This window comes from Eschrichtius robustus, chromosome 5 (genome assembly GCF_028021215.1).
Source record: "Eschrichtius robustus isolate mEscRob2 chromosome 5, mEscRob2.pri, whole genome shotgun sequence".
In the NCBI taxonomy this organism is placed as follows: Eukaryota; Metazoa; Chordata; class Mammalia; order Artiodactyla; family Eschrichtiidae; genus Eschrichtius; species Eschrichtius robustus.
Genome location: NC_090828.1, coordinates 67974305 through 67989767, shown reverse-complemented (window position 1 = coordinate 67989767; position 15463 = coordinate 67974305). Strand labels below are relative to the sequence as shown.

Sequence of the window (15463 nt, the reverse complement as noted above, 5' to 3'; positions counted from 1 at the left end):
ATATAAATTCATCATATAATAAATGAGGGGCCCTTCATAAAAATTCACTTTAAAGTGTTTCGATATAATATTCATTAATTCATCCAACATAATACTTGTTATACACCTTGGTGGGTACTTTGAGAAAAAAAAAATGTCAAAGACATTCTATGCTTTCCATGATATATCAATCTACTTGGAAAGATACAAAACACATGTAACAAGCACACAATTACTAAGCAATATACAGACCAGTGCAAAACAATATAGTAAAAGAAATTCACCTAAATAATGAGGAGATATCGAATAAAAGCATAATCAGTGTGCACAGGTATAGCTAGAAAAGAGAGTTAAAGGATGGGTTTTGACCCAGAATATCAAGGAAGTGATGAAGATGGACATCCAAAGGGAAGAGGTAGGAAAGCATGAGAATGAATATTTAGGGCTAATAAAGTTGTAGAAGAAATACGAGCTGGGAAGTTAAGGTAGGGCAATTGACAGCCTCAAAGATCACACAACACAGATTAAATGAGAAAAAAAAAACACCTTGTTTTGACTTGCTTCTTCAAATTCCTTTTGCAATTTGGAAAACAAAAATCCTAATTCTAATATACCGTTGGCCCAAAGTGTTTGCCTAAAGAATCTATTAAATCAGTGTTCCATAAGTTAGCCCATGAGTTTCACTCTAAACAAATTGAGAGAACCACCCCCAAATGTTTCCAATGCAAGTTGAAAGGTGGTTCTTCTTAGCCCAAAGTCTTCGTTTAAAAAAATACATATTTATATACTTTAGATTTTCTTCCACCTTGCTTTAATGTTGTCTTAATAACAATTGTGTCTTGTTTTACTTTAATCTCACTTGTGTAACTTTTAATGCTTCCTGCAAAATTCAACAGTTTAATCTGGAGCTAAAGAAATAAAACCTTGAAGACTCTTAAAGAGTTTAAGATTAATGCAGGAAGAAATTACCTTGGTTAGTCATGCCTATTCTTATTAACCGCCTGAAGTTTGCTTTTGCTGCAGAAGTGGTAGGAGATTGATGTGAAGCCAAGACTTAGTGGATCATGTTGTATGGCTTGTTTTTAATCACTAAATTCAAGAAGCTAAAACTGCATTTTGAATGATTGTATATGCTATCAAATAGTAACCAAACAAGATGGGACATTAATGTGCATGACAAACAGAAATAAGTATCTTCCTTCCTCTTTAGATTATATCAATAAAACAAGTGAATATTCTGTAGTTCAAAAGCAATATGAACACAGTTTTAATGGAGGCCCACATATAACTGTCATGAATGCCTTTCCAAATAAGAATACTGTGGGCAGCTACTCAATGTCAAGACATGTTTTACATTGGGAAATTTGTAATTGTTCTCCCAGAATATGCTATGAACACTGCAGTGTTTAATTAATCATGCAGCTACTATTCTGCAAACTGTCTATCAGGTAAGCTGTGACTACATCTGCATAGAGTACATGAACTAAGAATATGAACACAGAAAAAAAGCTTTTTTTTTTAACCTGCTTTCCCTTGTTCAAAGTAAAAGACAACAGGGCCAGTTGAAACTCTGGACTAAGAATATTCACACATGGCCTGAGAGTGAATGTTTCCCCTAATAACTGGTATTATTTAATATTTGATAAAAATACTGCTCACATTTTTATCAATGGGTAAAAATAATACCTAATATCTATTGGACAATAATTACATGTCAGATACCATGGCAAGTCCTTTGCATAGAACCTCATTATTCTCAATAGTACACTACTGCAGTGGTTCTCAACTAGGACCATTTTGACCCCACGGGACATTTTGCAATGTCCAGAATCATTTTTGGTTGTCAGAATACAGAGCAGAGGGGCTGTGCCATTGGCTATAAGGGGCAGAGGCCAGGGATGCTAACTAAACATCCTTCAATGCACGTGACGCCTTGTGCAACAAAGAATTATCCAGTCCAACATGCCAATAGTGCAGAGGTTGAAAAACCTTCCCCTACTTTTATCTTCATTTAACAGGTGAGAAAAATTAGTCTTAAAGAGGTTAAATAAACTGCTCAAGGTAACAGAACTAATAAGTGGTTGAGGTAGGACTCAAACTCTACACTGTTTGACTCCAAAGCCCACACCCTCTCCACATCACGTTCTAGCTGTGTTGAACCTCACTGAAAAATCATTTACCTCATTGCACACAATCTTGTAATGCAGCAAACCTACTGCTTTGAATCAGAGGTCCTAGGATTTGGTGTAAGTAGGGCTGCTCTCTACCTGTTTGATCTTCAGGAGTCATTCCAATTCTCATCAGTAATCTGGGAGCCTAGAGCTAGAGCTTCCTTAAACATTTCTCCTAACTTTTCATGATTCTAGCCCCGAGCCTTCTAGCAAGGTTACCTGACTGCCTCTGCATCCCTCCACTGGGTGTTAGAGTAGACCTCCCTTAGGCTTTGACCTTATTCTGTTCTCTGCTTCGCAGCAAGCAGTAGAGGATTCCCTGAAGTGGCCCCCTGCTGACTTTGCCACCTTCTCCATGGAACAGAATTCTGCCTTCGGTGATGCCATGGATGACTTTTTCCACCTCTAGAGAACAACCCAAACACCACTGGGGATGTAAGGGGGATTTGGCACTGCCCTTTCCCTCCAACTATCTATGGAGTATCAGATATTCCTTAGGGAGCCCACTAAGAGTTGACTCTCTCCCACTTTGAAGTAGTAAAGATTCCTAGGGGAGGGAATCCACAGCCTGACCTCCAAACCAAATAGCCGAGAACCCAATGTAAGTTGCTCAGTTACCTGCATGCACCCCAGGGACCAATCTAAAGCAACCCAAACAAAGTTAGCAGACAACATGAGGCTAGATTCTCCATGTCCTGGGTCACCTTATTTTTATGCTCATTACAGAAGTAACACACATGCTCCCAAAATAGCAGCTTCACTAACCCACAGCATCAGGAGCTGTAATTTGTTTCTAGATATAGATTTAAAATAAAAGAAACAATACTTCCTATTATGTGCCCTTTGAAGGATAAGATTTGTTTCCACAGAAAATGGGATATGGAAGAACACACAAAAATGCACTAAGATATCAAGCAGAACTTAGCCCACTAATGTGGATTTCATTTCACAGTATTTACAGATGTCACTGCCAGAAGTATTTCTGGTTCTTGAAACCTGTCTATGTCATACAGTGGTGATGGGTTTTTCTGCCCCAGTTAAAAAATATATAGGTCATTTCAAAGAGGGCGCATGGGGCTGTGAAACCAGGAGCTCTTAACTCTACAACCAAAGCTTGAAATTCTTCACAGGATGCTATAGTCACTCAAAAGGGCTAAGTTTTTATGAGGAGATATAAGATGTAGCCACTCATAATCATGACAGTTCACTCATAATAATCCATGATTGGTCATCTGTGAAAGTAAATAAATGTCTCAAAGTTTTAAAAATATATCATTCTCACACCCAGTTGCACATAGTAATAGTAGATGGGTAGAACATGGAATAGTCATCGTAACTAGGTAACTGGAATTTACATTAGAACCTGAACTTCAACAAATAGTTTCTTCTTATCCTCCTAACTCACCTCTTAGATGCGCTAACAAAGACCAAAATTATCCAATGTGGATCATATATCCTTGTTGGAGGAGGTCATAAAGAGGACATGACCACAGGGTGACCCAAGAACTGGTCTCCAGCAATTGAAGCAACAGCTCCTTACTCCCGCCCTTATCCTTGGAATGTACATTCTGCCCACCGTTCCTGCACTCAGAGCCACTTCAAGGATGCAGCCTTGGGAAAGTAAGATGTTATTGAGACCATCTGGACTGAGTACCTGACTGAACCCCATTAAGGCCTCTCTATAAACTCTTAGGACTCTGGCAGGTGGGTGCAGAGACCTACTCATCCTGCAGCCACTCAAGACAAGACTCATATGTAAGTTCCTTTGCTTATTGAAACTACCACCTACCAATCTGAAGTGATCAGCCTTTTTCTTCAATGTACTGGGACCAGTTTTCAATTTTACCCAGGGAACTCCCTAAGTTGAGAATCAACATTCCCTTGTCTCCACCAAACCAGCTTCTCTCTGGCAATGGCTCTAATGATGAGTAAAGTCCAAGTAGTAGAATGAGAGAGAAACAGGAACCCTCCAATATCCAGAAACTTAAAGTTTTCTGTGAACAAGTACAAAGGAACTACAGCTTAAGTATCAGCGCCGTGAAATCCCCGTTGCCACCCCCAGCCCTACCGAGCTTGGCAGAGTTTCTGCTTTAATCCTTCCGAGGGAAGCATGAGACTGCTCGTTGGAAAGGCCAGTGCAGTTCAGAAACACGGGCACATTTCCCACCAGAAGAACAATCCAGATGACAAGAACCTCATCTCTGGCCTTGGTGCTTATGGTACTCAGGGCAGTCAAGTTCCCTCAATCCCACAGACCATGTGGTCGGGGTGGTGCCCAGTGTAGCGCCACTGCTTAGATTTAAAGTGGCCTCTTCCCACTGTCTGAAAGCTAACCAAATGCTTTAGAAATAAAGCACAGTATCTTTCTACTCTTTGAGCTTCAGATACTGCAAAAATGGAATCAACTGCTTCTAGCGGAGCCCTAGGCTAATTTGATTCTAAGTAATTCACTGTTTTCTGGTCATCTCGTTATTGTGCTCCCACCCTTATGCAGTCTCCTACCTGAAAACATTCACACACACACACACGCGCGCACACACACACACACACACACACTCCTTTTCTTTTACTCCATGTATTTCCAAATATTTAAGCGGGATGAAAGTGAGCTGGCTAAACCAGGCTTGAGCAGGACAGCTGAAGCTGTCACGGAGCTATCTATCTCCCCTTGACATATAAGTCGGCCAAATTGCCATAGTCAAGTAGCAATCATTTGTCTTTTCCCTCATCTCCTCAGAGCAGAATCCGATGCTCAGGGTGGTTTTAGAATATGGACAGGGGTCTCCACAGTCAGGAAAAGACATCTGATGCCTTCCCTTCCCCTCCCCCAAACCATGTTCAGCAGTTGTGACTCCTCTAAGGCTTGCATGCGGGTCTCCAGAGGTGAAAGGAGCATGGATTAGCCCACTGTGCTGCCTTGCCCACAGCATAGTATAATATTAATTAGTCACCTTCCTTATTATTCAGTCAAAATATGCCAGACTGAAATAAATTACATTCTTAGCACATATTTCACACCCTTGGATCAAGTCTTGCAAGGGTTTTCTTTTATTATTTATAAGATCATGTGCTGTCTTCCTGCGGAAAATGAGATGGTCTGCATGAGGAAAAAGGTAAAAGAAATGCAGAGAAATGAAACAATCAGATATTCCCTAATGATATTTAAAAATAGAAGATTTGCTACTGTTACATACAGCATGTTCCATCTTTTGAGATATAATGGCTCTCTTGTGGTTTAATGGAGAATTACTTTCAGTAATTGATTATTAAAATTTAAAATTGCTAACCGTCTTCATTATTAGATGAGCGAACATGTTATCCTTGTAATTAAAAAAGCCCGAGACTCACTTTCATCCTGTTGACAGAGCGGGCAGACTGCCTCTGCACTCAGACTTGATGGTTTCAGGCTTCTTGTTTGACAAAAATAACCAGCCAGTCATTTGATGATGAAAATGCAGAACATTCACAGAGACTGAGCAGAAAATATAATGAACAAAAAATAAAATAATAAAAGCCCTACAAGCTAATTAAAGTTTTCAGTCCCAACTCATTAAATGCTCTGCATCACTTATGTGATATTTCAGTGTGCTGTGCTCAGGTAACATGGGCACTGTCATGTTAGTCCAGCCTCCTTCAATGTGCCTTCAGAGAGTATCACAACCTTTCCTCTTCCACCTGTACCAGCGCCTGCCCTTTCACATTTCACCTCGAGATGTTACCATTATAAATCGTTGGTCTGGGCAACTTATTACACAAAGGGGTACTGGAAAAATACAGTGTGATTTCCTGTCCTCTGGATGTGTTTAGGATGTGTCCAGACTGGCATGGAGAGCTCCAAGGTTTAAGCACCCTGCTGAGTCCAAACAGCGGTACCTCAAAATCCCTTGAGAAGTCCCCCATCCCAAGAGAAAAAGCGTTATCAGTCATTTATCCACATACTAGGGGTAGGAAATTCGTCTTGATGGGAGCTTGCATTTCCTTCAATGTTTTCATCATATTAGAGTGTTCCTTTTGTGAAGGCAGCACTCAGTGATCTCCAAAAGGAAATTTTATAACTGTCAATGAAAAGAGCCTATCAAAGGGGACATTTTTCACAACTCAGGTATTAGACAGATGTCAGCCTTTGGGAGAGGAAAATCCAGCAGACTTGAGAAGCACAAATGTGAGTGAAGCAAAGATTTTTGTGCCTGAAGATATATTCTGAAAATCAAGGAAAGCCATCTGAATGTCAGCATTCCTATAAAGTCTCAATTGTTTAGCTCATAAAATCCCCACTCAAATGTTCATTTTTAAAAATGGACTATCAATGACTTTCCAATATTTTCTTAAGATTCAGACCCTCAAGGATGTCCTCTGTGCTTCAACCCAGCCAACCTTGATTATTCTTTAATGCAAATTACTATCCTACTCTTTGTCCACAGTCAGACTATGATATCACTGGGCAATATTAAGATGGTGCTGTAAAGTTATTCTCATTTACTTGTCCTTGTGTTTATCCTCCCAGTTAGATTATATAATTCTCAAGAGTAAGAGAAACTTCTTTTATTTCTTTTGCTATTTTCACTTACCTGCGTAGCCCCTTACCTGATATCAAACTCAGCCAGACATCAGGTCTACCACCCATCTTATTTGCTTTCTGGGTTAGATATGAAAGTTTGACAAGAAGCTGAGATATTCCATACTAATTAAATATAACCTTGAATTTAGGACCCATACAGACTAGCTCAGCCTTCTTCAACCACAGAACAATTTTCTCAATTCTCCCAAGGATGGTACATGGCTAGCTGCATTCTAGATGCATATGAGATAAGTAAATTCATTACATGTAATGAACATTAGGGCATAATACTCGAAACTTCTTGAGAAAGGCTGATCTAGATTGTTCTTTCAGATTACCTTCAACAATCTCACAAAGTCATTAATAAATCTTCAAAAATCCTTTCCCTCTTTCATAGCCTTTCTGGCTTTGGTGTAACAACTTTCCTCCTGGAATATAAAGTACCAACCAATTTATAAGGCAATCTCACATGTTACCCCCTCATAAACACTCTTGTCTACCCAAACACCATGACACCTTACTTGTACTAATGACACACATTTTCACCCTCTATCAGGTACCACTACTAAATCACATGCATTCTGATAGCATAATTCACATTTGAACACTTTCCTACGTCTCACAGCACCTAGCATCTAGTTTTAAATGCCTAAGAGATTACAGTACATATTAACTGAATGAATGAATGAATAGATGAAATCAATAGAATGGGCTAGTGCTGGATTTTTTTCCATTTCTCAATCTCCTTTCTTAAATTTAAATTGAAGGAAAATAGCTACCCAATACAAGTGTACTGATTAACTGTTTACAAAACATTTCTTTTGCATATGGGGATGAAAAACTTATACCCACAAATTCCTGATCTTCCCATCTCAGTTGATGAAAATTTCCCAGTTTCAGTATCTCAGGCCATGATATCTGAGTCATCTTGCCTGTGCCTCTTTCTCTTATACCCCTTACCCTATCCACCAACTAATTTTGTCTGCTCTCTGTCAAAATAGATCCAGACCATTTCTCACCACCTCCACTACTAACAGCTTATTCCAAAGTACCATCATCTACCCCCTAGATTATTCTAATCACCTCCTAAGGTCCCTCTCTGTTTACTGCCAGAAATATTCCATTACAGCATCTCTTGGTTCAAGTCATTCCTCTGCCCAAATCCTCCAATGCGTCTCGAGTTCATTACAATGGCCTATCAAGTCCTACAAGATCTGCCTGCCCCTTCTCATCTTTCACATCATCCTCTGCTACCCCATCCCTCCCTCACTGTCACCAGGCATTCTGGCCTCCTTGCTCTTCCTCCAACCAGGCATTCTCCTGCCTCAGGAAATGCCTCTTGGCCTTTGCACATGCTCTCCTCTCAGCTTGGATTGCTCTTCACCAACATAGATGGGAGGAGAGGTTTGCTCCCTACTTTCTTCAGTTCACTGTTCAAATATCACCTCACTATTAAGACCTTTGGAAATGTATAAATCTGTTTATTCTACAACTAGTTTAATCCAGTTATTTTATCAAGGCAGTTTTAAAATGGAGGAATCACAAAAGTTGTAAATTGTTTACAGAATATCACCCTATTAGAGAAAAATCCGAACACTGACATAGTTTAGGTGTATGATATGGGCACACAGTGTAGAAGAGCTATGGCTTCCTAGGAGGAGACTGTCTAAAATGCATTTCCCACTCTAGTTTCTTTCTGTCACATTCTTTTCAACTTCCACAAATGCTGAGAATGCCTAAAAAGGGTTCTCAGAAGGCTTCTGACAACTAATTGAAATGATATCTACCACTCCAAATTACCTTCGAACGTTGATTCTATTGACCCCATTTTCCTATCAGGAATAGGGCTCTGGAAGGAAGGTAGGGAGGGAAAGGAAAAATTTAAAGAAAGAAAAAAAACTTTTATTTACTACTGCTTTATTGTCAGACAAATCAGACTGACAACAAAAATTCACTGAGCAGCAAAAGATTTCCCTCCAAGCTTTTGTTTTTGTTTGTGTTCTTATTTTATACTGGTTCTTCCCATACATAATAATGTCCTGGCAGCAATTCAACTGATAATAGCCTCTTGGCATTAAAACAATTTCTGGAAAACATTTCAGTTTTGTTAAATTTTTACAGCCTATCATATTATGGGACCTGGACCAAGGCTAATTTTTGTGGTTGAAGACTTCGTAGTAGCAATTTTCCCTGATTGGCTTCATATAGTAAAAAAAAAAAACAAAAAAGTTTTTCCAAGGATCCCTGAAAATTTGATCTAGATGGAATAGTGGCTGATCCACCCCTTCATTTTAAAGATAAAGATACAAAGACTTAGTGAGATTAAATGATTTGCCCAAGGCATGAGATTTGTTACCAGAGAGCTGGGAATAAAACTCAAGCTCTGTGGCATTCACTGTTCCCTCCTCTTCACTGTGTTTGAGCTTTTTTCATTATGGTGCCATTCTGGCACTCACAGTGAAAATCCAACTAACATTAGCCCTAATGCCTAGGAAGCTGTAATCCAAAACTTGAGACCAAATGGATAACATGAAAATCATCATAGTTGAATTTATGACATATATTTTTCAGTTTACAACTTATAATCTTCAATCAAATCTATCACCTCATTTTATCCTCTAAAGAATGCTCTACAAATTATGTAATAGAAAACATTGCATAAATATGAATAGATAACATTTAAATACTCCAGTGTGCTCTCTGGAAGATGGTCAGGAAAGAAAAGTCACTGTGGTTTCTTACACGTATGAATAAGAAGATGCTCCTACTACATATGCTAGATGCCGCTAAACTGGTTTTATGATCAACCTATACATATATATAAAGGTTAAACTTGCATACATATGTATTTCTATACATATACATATGTAGAGAGGTGTGTATATATGTATATGTTTTTTATAAATATATACATGTAATTTCTATTTTTATTTTTGTAGTCATATTTGGAAGCCACTAATGCTCTTTGCTATATTCCATGTGTCAGCACAGACGAAAGCCATCTCAGGGCTCTGGAAATGGCAGAGAGTGAATAATTAAGATCAGGCATCAAGACATTGACATGTCATTCACTGGTAACACGGAGGGACGGGATGCCAATAGTACTTTCTAAATATGCCACCAAGGGAGGGATTTCCTAGATCCTTAATAAAATTGGCCCCCATACATAATGGATACTACCAGCTAGTACCTGCTTTCCACTGCCTAGCTTATGTCAAAATTATGAAGGGAAAAAAGAAGAAAAAGGTATTGCCCATTTGCTTATGGAGTATATAACTGTCTATTTTGTGAAATTTGGATGGAGTGAGGCAGGGCCTCTGGCCAAAAGTATATCTCTCAATACCTGTCATACTGCCTGAAATCCCACCATTATCAACTCAATCCTTTGTGTCTTGAATCTTTTTCAGGCCTTAAGCAAACCCATTAAAATGCATATACTTTAAAAAGTGACACAATCTTCTCACAGATTAGGCCCTTAATTAATGGGACCCAGGATAAACCAGGGATGAGGAGAATGATAGTAGAGGGGTGTTTTTAAAATAATACAACACAAATATACTTCCAGATATGGAAAATTTGCCTGGGGCCATTATACATATCAGAATGTTGAGTGGGACTTTTCTATTTGGGCATTAGGGTCCACAGTTGAATATAACAAACAAAAACTGCTCAAACTGTAAAGGGAATCACCAGCAACTGGGGCCAGGCAGCCTGTTCCCAGGACTGCAGGAGTTTGGTATCTTTAACAAATCACTGGAACCTGGCTTTGGGAAGGGGACCCAGAGCAGATCCTTTATAAAATTTTAAGCCTGTTTATACTTGCTGGTGGGGGGAAGGTCCTAATTATTTTTTTAATATATCTGAGTCCCTGTCTGAGATCCTGGATACCTACCTACAAGTAGAGCTGGGTACACAATGATGTATACCCCTTATTGTTTTTCCTCATCGAAGCCAAATGTCATGATAGGCTTACCACCAAGGAAGACTTCATTCTAATGGACCTAATATAATTAATGCTTAGATTCCTAAAATCTACAAGGTTGAACTAACATGTGAGAGATTAGATAACAGACAATTACATCACTTTGTATGACGTGAAAAAGAAAAGGTAGAAAAAGTGCTATGAAAACTCCCTGGGGAGGGACTGGCAGCAATGTGATCACGAGAACATCCGTGGCCACCAGCCACCCCACACTACCCTGCGTGCCAGGAGTCTACTGTGCATGCCAGGACACGCCAAGACTGAGTGCCCCTACATTTTACTGCATCTGTTCATCTGACCAGTGGTAAATGGGGAGGAAAAAGTCATCCAGATCCTCTATAGGAAACCCTACTCATAACTGGATAAAACCTTGACTGAGTTTGAGAACACCTCACAAGAGAAAGAAGGAGAGAGTAAAGAAAACCCAAAATGCAATGGAACCTAATATATACTCTTTCTGACAAAACCCCCTCAGCCAGACCAAACTGTGACGCACCCTGGGAAACAGCAGCTCATTTGAAGAAAAGATGCTCTACGACCCCCAATGGGACAGGACTGCCATCAGGGACAGATTCTACAAACCTAGATAGATAAAGTAGGGAAAGGCTCTATTCACTCACTGGAATTTCCTGGCGCTTCCGTAAGTGTCTATAAACACAAGTCTAAGGGGTATTTGCTGTTCCAGTATATTTTGGTATAAAAGTTGCAACCAGGAGAGTCTTAAAATAAAAGTACTGGAGGGAAAGCTGTGAGTCTGTTGAAGAAGGCGAGGCTGTTCTGAAAGCCAGCATCTAACTGCAGAGGGGGGCTTGAATCCTCCGAAACCATTCAAATAACCTGTTTCACTGATATAATTATTAAATCATTGATTAGTCTGCTGAGTTGTCTTTATTACAGGTGAAATAGCCACTGCCAGCTGTTTCTGTGGTAAGCTCCTCAGCTAGAGAAAAGCTGGCATTGTGCCCAGATGTAGCCAGGGAGCCCCACTGCTTCAAAGTGTTTTTTCTTTCCTCCAGCGAGTGCTTCCCCGTCATTACATGGTTTCCCTGTGCTCTCATCATTACAACAATAGAATCCATAAAACCAAACACAGAAACAAAGGGATAACTTACTGGCAACTAATGAAACACAGAAAGATTGTTCAAGCGGTGTAAATGTGAAAAGGCTTTGAACCCGTTTAAACAATCTGCTTGTATTCCACTGCCCCGCGGTAAACACAGGCGTGAAGGCAAGTGTCTCAGCTTCGTAAAAATGACAAAATCTTTGCCTTAAAGGTCTGCTCATTTGTTGTTCCGCTTCTCAAACTCTTTCTGGACTGCTGGTTTGCTTTCTGACCACTTGTCCAAATTCTACCCATTTATCAAGGCTGGTGTATCTCCCAGCTTTTCTAAGAAAATTTCCCTGAACATGCAGACTCTGCTGAGCTTTCTTTTCTTTTCTTCTCTTTTCATTCTTCAGTAATTAAGGTGTGTGCCACTCATTTGGCCAGCAGGTGCCAGGGCAAGTATGGGAAATTTCGAGAATCCATGCTACATCACAATAGACCAAGGCACTTCCCTCTGATCCCAGATGCACACTCAGAAACTTTCTCAATCAACACTCCACGTAGTCCCATCACTTGCTTAGCATGAGCAGGTGAGATGAAACCTGTTTGCCATGCCCGGTGCTGAGGAAATAGGACAAGCCTTGGTATCAGACGAACCAGGATTCAAACCCTAGATCAAAAGTTTATTAGATGTGCAACCATGGCTTTTGTGTTTCTTGTTTTAATCCCCTGAGACTCAGTGTTTTAATCCGTAGAACAGAAATGATATGATCTTTTTTCACAGTGTGTGCCATGCCCAATACCTGACATAGGGTGGCATTAAGCACCTGAAGTGTGAACATGTCCTCTCCCCCTCCCCGTCCCTGCCCCCCAAGGACACTCATTATCATGCACCACTAATCAGGTCTTCTCTCTCCAAGAAGACTGTAAGTTCCTTGAGGACAGGGCTACAGAGGTTCTCTATGCTAAGACTAAAACTGTATACATAGACTCTAAACTTTTTGGCCTTTTTCCTAAAATAGTTCACATAGACTGGAAGAAATATAGGTATTTTACGAATGAAAATAGGGGATTAATGAGCTAACACTTTCAGGTAGTTGATTTCAACATTATGATCATTCTCTATAGATTCTATGATATGAAAACATGATGGAATAAAATGAAGTCCTGCCCATTTTTGGCCCAGATACATAACAACCTTAATAATATGCTTGCAGATTCCTGTCTGGAGTATTCTGATATATTCTTTTAATGTCTTCACAGGGTCTGCTCAATTCGGGAGAGGAGCATCCTGGTTTGGTCGGGCACAGTTTGACAAATGGCAAGTAAAGAACACATCTACCTCTTAGTTGGACGCATGCTGCCAAACTGTGTTTGAGAACCATTTTGAAAGAGGAGTAGAGTTAACACAGATATCATGCTATTCTTGAGAGAAGAACTTACCTATCGTGAATTTGAAATTGCTCTTTTAACCAGGACTAGCAGGATTTTTTAATGCTTCCATGCCCTACTCCCACAATGCATCACTAAATAGGCAGGTTACTATACATGGTCCAAAATATATTAGAGACCAATTTCTTTAACTCATACATCTCCATTCCTTCTCTATTTTGAAATACAGCTTGTGATGCAAATAAAAATCAAATTTTCCAAGTTAAAAGTCCCCTTTGTTTCTACATATAGTAAATGCAAAACCTCCAGTCACTGAGAAATAGATTAAGTAATCATAGAATCACAGAATATTCAGCGCTGGAAGGGACCTTAGAGATCACCTAGTCCAACCCCCTCATTTTAACAGATGAGGAGACTGATGTCAGTGGAGGATTATAGCCTCGGGGGTAAAACAGAGTTCATTAACTCATCTTAGAAAGGACCTGTTTTTGTTGTTGGAATAAATGATTCCAATTTCATGCCATCTCCTTTATTCAGAAAGTTTATCATTCGCCTTCTCCTTTTGTCCATGTAACCATGACAATTGCTGGGAATAATATAGCTATCAGTATAAAAATAGCCTCATTAGCATCAACAAGGAGCTCGCCAATCAGCTTGGACCTATTAAAGGGCTGATAACCACCTTCCCTGCCTCACACTTAGCCACACACTCTCCTCCCTTAGACCGGCTCTTTCCTCTTCTGAGACTGACTGTCACAGTTTGACAGTGGGATTTACAAGTGGAATCCTACCTGAGAAAGCCCTGTTCTCAAGCAGGCTCAGTTGGATCTTGTCCTGGGATTTCTGGCGTGCCTCTGCTTTCAAGAATGTCTAAAGCAAAAGTGAACATTTTCCTTCTGTGATATGGCAGAGGATGGAGAAATATTAGCTATAATTTAGGAATGGACACATTCATTAGCAGGAATCCTTTAGAAAGGGTTTGTGTTTATTTTAGGTCCTTCCTTTGATTCTTCCACTGCCACCCCCCACCCCACCATGAGCAATTTGATGATTTGTGCCAATTTCGATAGGTTTGTATGCAACAGAAAACAGTTTGTCAAGGTATTTTCATCACACACACACCGCCCCCCCCACCCAAAAAAAGCACAAACCAAATAAAAATTAAAAATAGGAAACAAAACTATTAAAGGGTAGAGAGAGGCCTTAGATCCATTTTAAATCACTGGCTAAATTCACCTTGGCTAAATTTCACTGAAAGAGAAAATTAAACTGAATTGTCTACTTGAGCTACAGGGAAGGAGCAGGAGACTGATGGAATGGCGCTCAGCAAACTGCTTTGAGAATTAAAAGGTTACAAAATATAACACAGCCTTAAAAATATCAATAGATGGACAGTCCAGAAGTAGATCCATGCATATATGATCAAGTGATTTTTGAAAAAGGTGCAAAGGCAATCTGGTGCAGAAAGAATAGTGTTCTCAACAAAACTACTGGGACAACTGAATATTCATATCCAAAAAGATGAACACTGATCCAGATCTTTCACCATATAAATATTTTTACTCAAAATGGATCATGGACCTAAATGTAAAACCTAAACCCAAAAAACTTCCAGAAGGAAGCATAGGAAAAATTCTGTAAACTTGACTTAGGCAAAAATCCATGAACCACGAACGATAAAATTGATAAATTGGACTTCATCAAAATTAAGAACATCCCTTCAAAGACATCACCAAGAGAATAAAAAAGCAGCCACAGCAGGGAGAAAATATTTGCAAATCACATTTCTGTTACAGGATTTGTATCCAAAGTATGTATGTGTGCGTATACATATATAAAATTCTCAAAATTCAATAATAAGAAAACAAACAATCCAATGTAAGAGGGGAGCAAAATATCTGCATAGTCACTTCACCAAAGAGGATATAAGGATGTCAAAGAAGCACGTGACAGTCATTAGGTAAATTAAAATCACAATAAGATGCCACTATATCACTCGTGGCTAAAATTAAAAAGGCCAAGCTGACTCGGTGTTGGTGAAGCTATGGAGCAGCTAGAACTCTCAGACACCAATAGAGAGAACATGAAATGGCACATCCACTTTGGCAAACAGTTCGACAAAAGTGAAATATACACTTATTGTATGATCTAGTCATTCCACTCCTACATATTTCCCCAAGAGAAATGAAAGCATGTGTCCATACAGAGACTTGTATTGATATTTGGATATTCACAGCAAATTTATTTGTAATATCTGAAACCTGGAAACGGTCCAAATGTTTATCAACATTTATTATTGAAAGGATAAATAAATCGTGAAATATCTATAGAATGAA

General features: G+C 39.4%; 1 non-coding gene across 1 annotated transcript; it reads left to right on the top strand.

Annotated features, from left to right (window-relative positions):
* Positions 1-3200: 3200 nt before the first annotated feature.
* LOC137765527 (small nucleolar RNA SNORA25) lies at positions 3201-3329 on the top strand. Its single transcript, XR_011074180.1, has one exon. It is a non-coding gene; the product is annotated as a small nucleolar RNA SNORA25 (small nucleolar RNA).
* Positions 3330-15463: the final 12134 nt, after the last annotated feature.